The following is a 15,240-nucleotide window of genomic DNA, read 5'->3' as shown; positions in this document are numbered from 1 at the left end:
ATGGAAAGGACCAAGGAGACTCAGAGGTTAAAACATTGAGGGAGAGAAATAAGAAACAGCAAAGGAGATAGACTAGCTAGTGAATAAAGATGAAAGTCTGTTCTCCTCATTTCCCAACGTTACTTCAATCACACACAAAGTCCTAAACATTGTTCTGATATGACATTTGTTGTTGTTTGTTTTTCAAGACAGGGGTTTCTCTGTAGCTTTGGAGACTGTCCTGGAGCTAGCTCTTGTAGACTAGGCTGGCCTTAAACTCACAGAAATCTGCCTGCCTCTGCCTCCTGAGTGCTGTTATTAAAGGCATGTGCCACCACTGCCCTTGATGTGACATCTTTTAATGAGGGTTCATATACACTGCCCTCAAAAATTTAGATGTTTTTGCTTCTCTCCTAACTGGTTAATAGTCATCCCTCAAAACTAAGATCAAATGTCTCTCACCCCTTTTAGGAAGCTCTTCCTTCGCTTCTAGTGTGATTCGGATGTTATTACATTGGTTTTTACGTCACTGTGATACAGTATCTACTATGAAGAGTTTATTCTGGTTCATGGTTTTAAGGAGTTCTATGCTCTTGAGCAGAATATAACGGAGGCAGGAGCATGTTGAAGGGAGGCTGCTCCCCTCCTGGTGAACAGGAAGTAGAGAGCAATGAAGGAACCAGAGATTGGGTGTCACCTCCAAAGACACACTCCCTTTGACCTACTTCTTCTGACTTGGTCTCATCTTCCAAAATTTCCACTGCCTTTAAAAGTGGCCCCACCTGGGACCAAGGCTGTGCAGATAGCTCATATTCAAGCCCTCCTGCATGGCCCACAGCACGAACATCATGTACCATGGTGTTATCTTTTTGCACAGTAAATCCAGCCTAAGTAGCAGCTTCTCCAAAAAGACACAAAGAGAAGAATATGTTTGAAATAGCATGCCGAAATCCAGGCTCCCACACACAGAGTAACTTACAATAGCCACGGACTGGAAGACAAATACGGAATGTCTTACTTCACTAGGCAAAAATGAGCCCAAGGAGTTGAGTGTACATAAAAGTCCTTAGTGATTCTTTTATACCATAATCCTCTGTTAAAATGACTGGGTGGGAATGCTGCTTAAATCAACTCCATGGAAAGTCATTTGATAAAGCAAAGAGCTCTATTATACCACACACACACGCGCGTGCACACACACACATCACCCAAGCATAAGCTATTATTTCAAGCTTCTCTTTTAATATTTATATTTGGAATTCATATGACATACCACTAAAATAAACTTGAGAAACTATTTTAACATGGCATTTTTACACACATTTTAAATATACATCTCTATTTGCATATCTGGTATATGATTAAAATGTAAAAAAGTTGCCAGAATGTTTGCAAATAAGCTATATACAATCCAACATCAGCTCTCCTCTTCTCTCGCTTTCCAGCTTTCTTTTCAGGGATGGGGTCTCACACATTTGTCAGGTTCGCTGGCCAGCAAGTCCCAGGGACCCTCCTGTCCCTAATGTTTGCTCCCAGCCTTCAGTTCCTGGGTAGCAGGCAGGCACAGCCACACCTTGGGCTTCCGTAGGAGTTCTGGGGATCTAAGCTCAGCTCCTAGTGCCTGTACAGCAAGTCTTTACCTGCAGAGCCCTCTCCCCATCCCCTCCCCATTTTAGTGAGAATGAAAATATTGTGCTCAAATCTTTGCCTTCAAAATGCTTCTGAGCAATTCTTTAATGATACGAAAGAGATTTTCTCTCGGCTTCATGAAGCACTGTAATCTCATTAGAGGAAATATAAACTCTGACTCCACAGTCATGGTTAGAACAAGTAATTCCATATGTTTATTAAATTAGAAAAGGTAATTATGTCAGAGGCCAAACTAGCAGACAATAAAGACAAACTCTGGAGTAAGGCCCCATCATGACCTCTCTCTCCCCCTCCAGGATAGTCACTGACGACGAGAGACAAGTCCACAGGAGGAATGGTGGCTGACTCTCACGACCAGACAGTGATTCAAATCCTTGGAACTCTCTGTTAAAGGAAAACCAAACAGTAATGAGGAATTGAAACATTTTTTAAAATAATCATCGCCCTGATATCATCCGAGCACCTACTTTCCAGTCTTCCACATTCCCCTATCTTTCAGGCCCTTTTGCTTTTTCTTATCTGTCTCCCTTTCGTGTCTAAGGAGCCTTCGACAGGAGACAAGCAAGCTAAGAGTTCCGAGTATTTCCTGTAGATTCATCATGAGCAACAGCTGAGTTCCACATGGATTTTGGGAATATTCTGGACACCTTTCAGTTTCTTGAGATCGAGATGTAGGAGGCGTCACTCAGCACAATAAAAAGCCAAGTCCACCGCCTGTAAAAGTTTTAAGTAACTGCTTGAAAAACTTAAAGTGTTGCACGCGATTGGGATTCAGACTGGTCCTTCTCAGTGTGAAGCCTGTCTTTCTGACAGACTATAATCACTAGGTTTAATGGAAGAAAATCCACCTAACAAAACAAGTGTCTCCCATCCCCTGCCCCCAAGCAGCTCACGGGGTCCCTGTGTTGTGTGTACCAATCACAGCATCCACGGTATCTGATCGTGCTATCACTGGAGGAGATGTTTGTCCGTGTCGATCACAGGACTAAATGCAGGGAAGTGCTGCAAACCAAGTGATTCACGGGTGTGCGTCCTCCAAGCACCCACATCCTTCAATGTGATGAAATCATCTCAAAGCAGTTATTGTTTATGGCCCGCAGAAACTGTTAGCTTTGCATGTGCGGGACTGTGACAAGCCTAGCCTGTGACAAGGCTAGCCCGTGTGTCCTCCAAGGACTGTGGTTAGTGTTTCTTTTTCTCTTTTCACTTTTCGGAGTTGGAAACTGGCATAGTTAAGCTCCTAAACAACCACCTGTCATTGCATTTCAGGCCCCAAATCTGATGCTCATTGTTAACATCATTTTAGTTGATTTTGTTAATGATATTTTCCATACCCAGCATTCATATGAATAATGCCCAAGATTGACAACAGCCAGGGACACATGCCTGAAAACACATCACTGTAAACATCCTGTCTGTCAGGATTCAGGGTTCAGAATCACTGAGGCACAGAAACCTAGCCGTCCCATTCTGGTCATCGCCCTTGATTTCTCCTGCAGCCTCTGCTTAAGACCCCCCCCCATCACTGCTACTGCCACACACACACACACACACACGAAACCCCAATGTTTCTCAAACTGAGTCCCAAAGCATATTGCTTTAACACCCAGGAGAGGAGCAGAATCTTACACCAAACTGCTTCCATCAGGAAGAGTGGCAGGTCTATGGGGCAGACATTCCCTTGGTACCAGGCAAAGTGTAGAGCCATACTTCTTGGCTAATAGATGAATGCCACATTGACTTTAGTCAGCCTCTAAAGGTCTGAGTTCCTGTCCTTGGAGCAAATGCACCAGAGCCACAGGATTTGACCTTGAGTTTGGTGCTGTCATTGAGCCACCACGATTCTTCATGCTTTTGTCTCTGGACTTGCTCTTCCTTCGAGAAGGATCTATATGTGGTGTATGTTTGCCATCCCCTGGGCCAAACACTGCCTGTAAATAAGTCTGGTATTAGATATGACGCCATATTTCGTCTTCAAATATTATGACCAAAGAATAAACTATGAATTTCATAACATTTATCTTAGACTATGATATTTAACTCCACATAAGTTAGTTATGCAGAAAGAAATGGAAGAATGAAAATAGAACCAAGAGAAGTAAATACATTTCTATTCATTTTTGGTTAAGTAATTTTCACTTGGAAAATGAGTTATTGCTTTGCATTTTACTCCAAAGTAACCAAATAATATTTCCCTAAAAATCTGCAGCAAAATAGGCTTTTTGGCCAAGCGGCTACTTCTTTTTAGTCTTTGCTAGTGAGTTTTTGCTTCAAATATCACAATAAGCCAGGCTAATAAGTTTATATTCCATGACTAAATTAAAACCTTAGTAGATATGGATAATAATAATAATAGTTGCAACTTATATCTGGGTAGTCTGGAAGGGATAGCCATGTTCGAGGCTCTCTCAAGAAAAAAAAATGAATGCAGAATTCTGTATTCTTGACAGAAAGGGAGTGTGTGTTCTATGACAGAATCCTTCCTTTGTACAACCTAAGAGAAATCCAAGAACCAGCCTGTTCAACCACCTACATATCTAGTACAGAGCACTTGGCATGCTTTCTCTAATGTACTTTCTTTTCTGGGTCTCAAATGGATTGAGTTCTCATTAACAAACAGCCTAAGTAGCACTCGTACTGTTCCCAGTCCTGAAGGCAGTGATCAGAATACTAGTAATAGGCCTTTGATAACTATCTTTCTTTCTTTGTTTCAAAGTGGTTGGTTTTGGTTTGTTTTTGTTCTTGTTTTTTTAGACAGGATTTCTCTCTGTAGCCTTGGTTGTCCTGGAACTTGCTAGGTAGACCAGGCTAGCTCTGAACTTCCAAAGAACTGCCTGTCTCTGCCTCCCAAGTGCTGGGATTAAAGATGTGCACCATCACCACCCAACGATAACTATCTTTTGAATAAATTTTGAAGTTCTTACATAGAGCTCATCTCTATGTTTTATTTTGATACAGGAAGGTAGGTGCTCAACACGCTACCTAAAGAAAACTGTAAACACCAAGTCAGTCACCAACCCTTTGACCAACAATGGCGACCTGCCTTAGGATGTGCTACAGCAATTGTGAATAGTTAGTTATACAGAGCTCGAGGAAGTAAAAAACTATTGCTTGAATGACCAAGAATCAGGAACTAGACAGCCCAGAGACCTAGCATATAACTAAATAATGCTGGCCAAAAACAAACAAACAAACCATAGTGATAAAACAATCTGAATGATATTCTCTGTACTCATAGATTACAGCCATCATCAGAGAAGCTTCCTCCTGCAGTAGATGGGAACAAATATAGAGACCCACAGCCAGACATTACATGGAGAGTGAGAGACCCTATATAGGATGTCTCTCCAACAAATCCTCCCTTTAGAGTTCAGGGAACTCTGCAGAAGAGGCAGAAAGAGTGTACTGGTCTATGTAAGCCATGCTATGATCTTCATGGGGGAAACACTATAGGAAAGCTAGGTACAACCAGCACTAAGGGAGGAGCAAACCCGTGTGATGCCCCTACCAGCTTGCCCTGAGTTCTAAGGAATCTGAGACCCTTCAGTCATTCGGACATCCTCTTTTATGAACAATCTAATTAGGAAAGTCCACATTAATCTCAGCAGCAGAGTTTCAGTGCTGAGCTAGAATTCCTTGTCCATCTCAATTCCACCACAGCCTAGGGTAGGAACTCCTTCTCGGGAAATCCAGGGCCAGGCAGAACCAGTTCACAGCAAAGGGGCCTTCTTTGTGCAGCCAGACTGAGCTCAAGGATTTTCATGGAGCATGGCAGCCGTTTTCTTAGAGAAATACACAGAGAATCCACAAAGAAGCAGAGCAGAATGTAACCCAATAGCCCACATTAGTGTATATTTTGTGTGTAGAGTATATACATGCATATTAGATTATGTGCTAATCTAATAGACTAATGGCAGAGGTCAAACTGAAATAGCTAAGTAGAAGAAGCCAGTGTAAAATCAGCCGAAGATGACAGAGTACAAGCACACCTACACACACACACACATGCACGCACGCACACGCGCGCACACATACACACACACATGCAAACACACACACTTCCCTGAGAACTCTACCAGATTCACATGACAGATGTACCCAGCACATATGAACTTTTGAGAACTGAGAGTCCATTCAATGCCTAGAAAGCCTCATGTATGTAGGAGCTGCAGCAAGACCGTGACCCACACTCATGAAGTGTGAGAGTCTTTGTGAGGCACTCCACAAATTCGCCGTCTTCTTTGCCCACCCCCATCACCCTCATACAACACTGAGGCTTCCGTCCTCTGCCTCTTTGACATTACATTCAGGCATCTCCTGTTCTTTCACTAAGCTGTTCTATTCTCAAATGCTACCACCCCCTGGGAGAGCAAGCCTCATCATGCCGCCATGCTCCCAGGTTGGGTTATTTGTTTATCATCTGTGCACTCCGAATGAAAACAAAAGGAGGAAGACCTGACTACTCCTAAAGTATGGAGGGGGTTTTATTGTAGATATAAGGGATAAAGCAGGCAGAAGGAAGAGTCCAGACTGAACACAGCCCGAAGACTAAACCAGACCATGAGAAGAGACAGGGAAGGAGAGCAAGTGAGACTCCACCAACGAAGAGATGTGGCCCAGGCCAAGAGGACTAAGGACCAGAACAGTCAAAGTGAAGAGTTATGTAAACATCAGTCTAGGGGGAGGGAAGCAGAAGCCCAGACCTGGAAGGGAGAGATTTACAGTAAGGGCCAGGGTGAGAAGTACTAGGGAGAGCCACAGTTACTTAGTAAGTCTTGTCCCAAGTTTCTTTGAGACCTAACACTCCCATAATGCATCTCTTCACACTTAGCCCCCTTGCATCCTAGCAATGTGCTCTTGCACCTGCTTCCCCTGCTATCCTGATCTTGTAAATTTGGGGTTTCTTCATCTTTGAATCAGAACGCATTTTGTCTGACACGTAAAGCCAATTCAACAAACTAAATAAATAAACAAATGAACTGCTTTCTAACTTAGGGTTTCTATTGTTGTGAAGAGACACCATGACCACGGCAACTCTTAATAAAGAAATTATTTAATTGGGGTGGTTTTCTTACAGTTTCAGAGGTTCCATCCATCCTTTATCATCATGACAGGGAGCAGGGCGGTGTGAAAGCAGATGTGGCATTGAAGCTGAGCATGCTACATCTTGCAGACAACAGGAAGTGGACAGAGCAACACACCATATAACAGAGCTCACCTTTGAGAGAGAACAGAAGGAAAGTGTTGGGGGGATGACAAGAAGGGTTTGTCTTTTCTTTTGTTTTGTTTTTGTTTTTTTGAAACAGGGTTGTTCTGTGTAATTGCCCCAGCTGTCCTGGAACTAACTCTGGTTGAGAACAGGCTGGCCTCAAACTCACAGAGATCCACCTGCCTCTGCCTCCCCAGTGCTGGGATTAAAGGCGTGTGCCACCACCACCTAGCCACGCTTGCCTTTTATAATGGGACATAGTGCACACACATAGGGAGAGCTCTCTACTTGGTGGGAGCAGCAGCCACAGGGTCACAGCTTGACTGCTGCTGCTGATGTGTCCTGCTAGGTCCCTAAGAGCAGGCCAGTGTAAATGCCTGAATGTAAGCAGAGACTATCCGTACATTTCCCATTCACTGAGACTCAAATAATCACACAGAAACTGTGTTAATTACAACACTGTTTGGCCGATGGCTTAGGTGTATGTCTAGCTAGCTCTTACATCTTAAATTAACCCAGTTCTACTCGTCTGTATATTACCATGTGTCACCTACCAGTGAGTTTCTGGCATCTGTCTCCTTCAGCAGCTGCATGGTGTCTTTGTGACTCCATCTCTTTTCTCTCTATATCTCTGTTCAGATTTTGGGCCTAGCTCTACTCTGCTAAGTCACTGGCTGAAACAGCTTTATTCATCAACCAATAAAAGCAACACATATACAGAAGGGCATCCCACACAACCTGAATGCTAACATTTACGTTCATCTCCTCAAAAACCTCTTGACCCTCCAGGTCATCACAGACAGCATCATCTTTCATGTTTCTTCTAGTATGGCCCATTAAGCAGTGCTTAAACCATCCCACTGCTTTCCTAACCCAAACTCCCAAAGTCCATATTATTCCATGCAAAAATACAGTCAGTTCTATCACAACAATGCCACACTCCCTGGTACCAACTTCGGTCTTGGCTACAGTTTCTATTGCTGTGAAGAGGCACCATGACACAGCAACTCTTATAAAGGAAAACATTTCATTGGATGGCTCGTTTATAATTTCAGAGTTCAGTCCATTATCATCATGACAGGCAGCATGGCGGGGTGCAGGCAGATGTGGTGCTGGAGCTGAGGGTGCTACATCCTGCAGGCCACAGGAAGTTGACTGACTCACTTGGTAGTACCCTGAGCATGGGAAACCTCAAAATCTGCTCTCACAGTAACACACTTCCTCCTACAAGGCCATACCCACTCCAACAAAGCCACACCTCCTAATAGTGGTACCCCCTATGAGATTATGGGGGGCAATCACATTCAAACTACCATACTCTTAAACAAATCATCAATAGTTCCATCAGAAGCTCAAGTAGCATTATCACTAATTCTCCCCTTCCCATCAGCTCCTGAGACAGAAAGCTAGGTTTCCTTAACATGCTGAACTTCAGGGAGTTCATAACTTCGTGCAGCCCCAAATAACTTGAAAGCCAATTACTGTTCTTTTGTACCAGACTAATGAATTGGAAAACAAACTGAAGAGGGTTAACACTTGAAAGCTGATGTAAGGAATGTGAAATCCTGCTCTAAGAAGAACCCACAAACTAGAAGGCCCTTGGATGTTGACTCTGTTTATTTCATCACCCTCTCTCCTCCCAGAAATAATAAGTGTCTTTAGGTAACACTTGATGTTCATAGTTTAAGATAGCTAAATATCAAGTCAGAATGGCCTTAAAATGCCATGGAGACAAAAGTCCGGCACTGCGGGAATGAGCGTGTTCTTTGATGCCCTGGTCTTTATACAGCTAAAGGACAACGACGCCATTTCTGGTGTACTCTGATAGGAAGGTTTGTTCTAGCTCTGTGCTCTCAGGGCCCCCAACAACAGTAAATACAAGAACAAACAGCAACACCAACTCTTCATCAGTATTAGGAGGCAGTTCTAGCCATGAACTGTAAAATATACAAATATGCAAAGAAGATGGCCCCAACAGGGTACAGAAGGGTCAAAGCGCATAGCTCTAGGTAAGTGTTTCTCAACCTGTGGGTAGAGACCCCCTCAGGGGTCAAATGGGTCACATAGTAATATTCTGTATATCAGATTACATTACATTTTGTAACAGTAGCAAAATTACAGTTATGAGGTAGCAACAAACTGATGTTATGGTTGGGGGTCACCACAACCTGAGGAGCTGTATTAAAGAGTCACAGCACTAGACAGGTTGAGAAGCACTGTTCAAGGTGGTTCTGTGGTGAAGAAGCAGACAGTGTTTTCTGGGCAAGGCAAGAGCGAGGAGGGAGGCAGACAAAAGGCATAACTGGTTCCGGTTAGATTGGCCTGTCACTCTAGGGACTTCCTTTAGTGACTGACACTTCTGGACATAAAGAGCTCAGTAGGGTATCAGACTAACTGCTGAACAGTGTGTCCCAGACTCCCCATCCCATCTACCTCTGAACAGTGTACCCCAGACTCCTTTCCCATCTACCTCTGAACAGTGTACCCCAGACTCCCTTTCCCGTCTACCTCTGAACAGTGTACCCCAGACGTCCTTTCCCATCTACCTCTGAACAGTGTACCCCAGACTCCTTTCCCATCTACCTCTGAACAGTGTACCCCAGACTCCCTTTCCCGTCTACCTCTGAACAGTGTACCCCAGACGTCCTTTCCCATCTACCTCTGAACAGTGTACCCCAGACTCCTTTCCCATCTACCTCTGAACAGTGTATGTACCCCAGACGCCCTTTCCCATCTACCACTGAAAGCAACCAAACTTAAAACCCAGGCAGGAGAGTGGAGGAGTATTGCACCATTGAGGAAATCTACACAATGATACCAAGGTCAAGGGCATTCAGGAACTGGGTCCCAAAAAGTTCCCCTGCCAACTTCCTACATGGTTCTTTGCACAGGAAAAGGCAGCCAAGGACACTAGACAGCTAAAGGCTCCCAAGAGAAGCTAAGAGACACAAACAAAAGGGGAAAGATTCTTTAAGGTCACTGCAGGAAGCATTCAAAGAAGTCAGGAAATGAATTTGCCAGGAAGAAAAACATCAACATCAGAGAACATTTTTCTTCTTTGAGACAGGTTCTCAAATTCTAGCCTACCTGGCCTCAAATTCACAGCAATCTTCCTGCTTCAGCCTCCCTACTGCTGGAATTATAGGCATAAGACATTCTACTGACTCTTTTTTGAAATTTTTTTTAAAGAATTCTTGACTGTTGAAAATATAATCAGCAAATATTTTAGGTCATCAAAAATTTAAAATACAAGTCAAAGAATTCAAAAAGAACAAAAGAATCAAAATAAATATCATAGATGATAAAAAGGGAAGTTATTCATGACGTCCAATGTCTAAAAAAGGAAATTCAAGAGGAAGAGTGTAGATACCATGCCAGAAAGAAACCAACCATCAAAGAAACATCAGGAAACCTTCTCAGACTCCACATCTAGAGGACCACTAACTGCCCAGCAGGATAGACAGAACCCCCCACCCCAACTCAGGATAAACAGACCCCCCCAGCTGGATAGACAGATGCTCCCCACAAGATAGACAGACCCTCCAGCAGGATAGACACCCCTCTGCTGGATAGACAGACGCCCCCCCCCCATTCAGGTTAAACAGACCCCTCCCTCCTCAGGTTCTAACCTTGCTTGAGCTCCTGTCCTGACTTCCTGTGATGATGAACAGTGATGTGGAGACATAATAAACCCCGTCCTCCCCCAGGGGCTGTTTGGTCATGGCGTTTTGTCACAGCAATAGTGACCCTGACTAAGAAAGCTTAGGATTCACACAGCAAGTGCATTACCTACTGAGCCATCTCACTGCCCCTAAAAATACATTCTGTGCTGCTAAAGCTCAGGCTTGCCTGAGTGTGTCATCTTCCAGCCTTCTCACGCAAGGGCTAGGATTCAGTGTGTCTCAACACACTCAGCCCTCTAAATGCACACTGATGAACTTAAGAAGTACCAGAGACAATACCCGCAGGAACACTCAGATAAAGAGGAATTGCATATGCAAATATTCATCAGTTAACGTACAGTTTGCTTCTTTAAAAATTATGTCTCCATGAGGCATAACCTGTTAGAGTTCTTATTCAATAAGAACTGTGCACACAGTAAGTTGTAGAATACTTCTGTCCTAGACAGGGCTTTAATTGCTGTGAAGAGACACCATGACTGCGGCAACTCTTAGAAAGGAAAACATTTAACTGGGGCTGGCTTGTCGTTCAGAGGCTTAGTTCATTGTCATCATAGCAGGACTTGGTGGTGTGCCGGCAGTCATGGTGCTGAAATCCTGCATCTTGATCTGCAGGCAACAGGAAGAGAACTGTGACACTGTTTTATGAAAGCATTATTAGAGCCCATCCCCACAGTGACCACTTCCTCCAACAAGCCAGGCCTCTTAATAATGCCACTCCCTATGAGCTCATGGGAGCTGTTACATTCAAGCTACCACAACTACGTAGTGAATATTTTTAAAACAATGAGTAAAAAGGCAAGCAGATGCTTTGTAGCTTTACATTTATTGATTTCTCTATATAATTTTTTAATTCCATTTTACCTTTTTTTCAAATATCATTAATGTCCACATTAATGATATCATAAATTATAAAGATAAAACAACTCCAAAGCATACAGATGCTGAGGAACCCTGGATGTTACTGGAGCGCATTTGGTGTATAGGTTGGTAATGGCAAAATGCTCGTTCACCTCGCCTGTGGGAAGCCTGGATCCCATAATCCCTAGCACTACCCCAAATGTTTCAGAGCTGTTGAAAGAAATTGAAGAGGATACCAGAAAATGGAAGGATCTCCCTTGCTCTTGGATTGGGAGGATCAACATAGTAAAAATGGCAATTCTACCAAAGACAATCTATAGATTCAATGCAACCCTTATCAAGGTACCATCAAAATTCTTCACAGATCTTGAGAGGACAATAATCAACTTTATATGGAAAAACAAAAAACCCAGGATAGCCAAAACAATCTTATACAATAAAGGATCTTCTGGACGCATTACCATCCCTGACTTCAAACTCTATTACAGAGCTACAGTATTGAAAACAGCTTGGTATTGGCATAAAAACAGAGAAGTCAACCAATGGAATCGAATAGAAGACCCATATTTTAACCCACAATCCTATGAACACCTGATTTTCGATAAAGGAGCTAAAAGTATACAATGGAAGAAAGAAAGCATCTTCAAAAAATGGTGCTGGCATAATTGGATGTCAACCTGTAGAAGAATGAAAATAGATCCATATCTATCACCATGCACAAAACTCAAGTCCAAATGGATCGAAGACCTCAATATCAATCTGAACACACTGAACCTGATAGAAGAGAAAGTGGGAAGTACTCTACAACACATGGGCACAGGAGATCGCTTCCTATGTATAACCCCAGCAGCACAGACATTAAGGGCAACATTGAATAAATGGGACCTCCTGAGACTGAGAAGTTTCTGTAAAGCAAAGGACACTGTCACTAAGACACAAAGGCAACCTACTGACTGGGAGAAGATCTTCACAACAGACAAAGGTCTGATCTCCAAAATATATAAAGAACTCAAGAAACTAGACTTTAAAATGCTAATTGACCCAATTAAAAAATGGGGCACTGAACTGAACAGAGAATTCTCAACAGAAGAAGTTCAAATGGCCAAAAGACACTTAAGGTCATGCTCAACTTCCTTAGTGATCAGGGAAATGCAAATCAAAACAACTTTGAGATACCATCTTACACCTGTCAGAATGGCTAAAATCAAAAACACCAATGATAGCCTCTGCTGGAGAGGTTGTGGAGTAAGGGGTACACTCTTCCATTGCTGGTGGGAATGCAAACTTGCGCAACCACTTTGCAAATCAGTGTGGTGGTTTCTCAGGAAATTCAGGATCAACCTACCCCTGGACCCAGCAATACCACTCTTGGGAATATACCCAAGAGATGCCCTATCATATTACAAAAGCATTTGTTCAACTATGTTCATAGCAGCATTATTTGTAATAGCCAGAACCTGGAAGCAACCTAGATGCCCTTCAATGGAAGAATGGATGAAGAAAGTATGGGATATATACATATTAGAGTACTACTCAGCAGTAAAAAACAATGACATCTTGAATTTTGCATGCAAATGGATTGAAATAGAAAACACTATCCTGAGTGAGGTATCCCAGACCCAAAAAGATGAACATGGTATATATTCACTCATAAGTGATTTCTAGCCATAAATAAAGAACATTGATCCAATAATTTCTGATCCTAGAGAAGCTAAATAAGAAGGTGAATCCAAAGAAAAACATAGTTATCAACCTGGATATTGGAAGTAGACAAGATTGCCGGGCAAAAATTGGGAAATTGGGGGTGGGGTGGGATGGGGGTAAGGGGAATTGGGGAGAGAAAAGTGAGAAGGGGAGGATGGGGAGAGCTTGGGGGAATGGGATGGTTGGAATAATGGAAGGGTGGACCCAGGTCCAGCTCAGGACCTCAGCCGAGGGACAGACACCAAAGAGTATCCAAGCAAATACAGTAGGCAAGTGGCAGTGAACAGGAGAACCCAGTTTCCTAGTCAGCTTGTTCTGCTCCAGTTGGACTCGGTGAGGCATTTCACTCCGCAGATCAAGGATGTAATGCAGAAGTGAACACACTCATCATTAATCCTGTGTCCTGGTGACTAATTAGCCCGAGGAAAGCAGAGCTTCTGAACTCTGGTTCTGGGATCAAACAAGAGTCTGTGAAAGAAGCTCCGAGAGTCTGCGTCCTTTACCATGGCCACATAATGAGACGTCTAGCAGGGCTGTGAGGCCAGGCTCGTGGAGCCACCCAAGCCTCCATCTCTGCAGCCCCACAGAAGACCCACTCACTGGTAGGAGAGCCACAGAGTTAGTTCCAGCCCTGGGGTTTCCCTGGTGTTCCGACTTACAGAGAAGAATGGCAGAGCATATGTAAGACTCAGAGAGACTTCCCAGGAGACCCAGAGGAAGAATGTAGGGGAAGGATGCAGCCAGATGATGAGCGAATTTTGTGCAGGACATCGGTACATCTGTGTAGCATGCAGAATTGATGATTTATTTCTTATCCTCTCATCTGTGTGGCTCTTAAGAGCACGGGAATTAGCTCGTCTTTATTTATCTAAGTTTTGGCATTTTGTTCAACATACAATTTTAATTTTGATTTTTAAAAACACTTGCATTAAAATATTATTTATCTTAAGTATTGAGTTATACAATGTTCTACATATATCTCACTTCCAAGTTAAGTACTTACTTCATCTAATCCTATATATGTGGTCCTTCACTGAATGCTTGCCAACCTCAGACTAGAATACACCTGTCTGTCTTCCTGCCTTCTCTTATTTAGTTCTTCCTTTTTAAAAGATTTGCATGTTTATTTTATGTGCATGTGCATATGTATGTGTACCGCATGCTTGCAAGTGCCTGTGGAAGTCAAAAGAGGGTCTAGAGTTACAGACAGCTAAGAGCCTCCCAATAAGGGCACTGGGAACCAAGCTAAGGTCTCCTGCGAGAACAGCAAGTGCTCTTAACCACTGAGTCATCTCTCCAGCTCCAAGGACACAGTTGTCTTCTTTGTGAGAAACTCCAATCAGCATCCATTACGAGTAAGAAGTAATGGCAAAGAAAACTGGAAGACTAGTGTGTTATTTGGTACCAGTTCAATAGTGTGGTTGAGACCCTGGCAGCACGAGCTGAGAGAAGGGCAAAGGAGCCCCTCCCACTTGCCCCTCACCGAGGAAAGCAAGAGCCCAAGTGGAATGCATGAGCAAGGGTCTGTGTTAGCTTGGGCAGTCTGCAGCATAGTCAAATGTGGTGCTATCAGACGTGATCACACACAGCTCCCGTCTTCTGAAGTGAGCAATGTTCCAGCTCTGCTGGAAGAACAGCGGTATTCCATTGGATTTCTGAGAGCTTCTACAGGCTTCCATTGGAGCAAACAGCCTGTTTACTATATGACTGAAGTGTAGTTATTGCCTTTGGATTGGTAGATGGTTGGACAGATGGACAGTTAAGAAGCATAGACACTTTAGACATAGATTCCAGGCACTAACTTGACCTTATGTGACCTTCAATTACCCTGAGAAGTTCAGGTTCCTCGTCTGTAACATGGAGAGAAGAATGATCATTATTTCACAGGGTTTACAAGAGGATAAAAATGGTCCTGAAAGTGTCGTATAAAGATAGGGACATCACTTAACAAAAGGTTGCATTGGTTTAAGGAAAACCGAGAAATAAGTTGTATGGTTTGCAGGGTATTTTTGGAGAATGAAAAACTCTTTGGAGCCACAATCAAAACAGTGAGGGAAGGCCATGAATGATTAAGGGAGGTGAGTGTCTGCTACTGTCTATGGAAAACAGAAATCAAAACAGAATTCCCTGAAAATAGAAAAATGGAGCTTTCAAGTA

Source organism: Chionomys nivalis, chromosome 4, assembly GCF_950005125.1.
Source record: "Chionomys nivalis chromosome 4, mChiNiv1.1, whole genome shotgun sequence".
NCBI lineage: Eukaryota > Metazoa > Chordata > Mammalia > Rodentia > Cricetidae > Chionomys > Chionomys nivalis.
Note: the sequence above shows the minus strand (reverse complement) of the source record.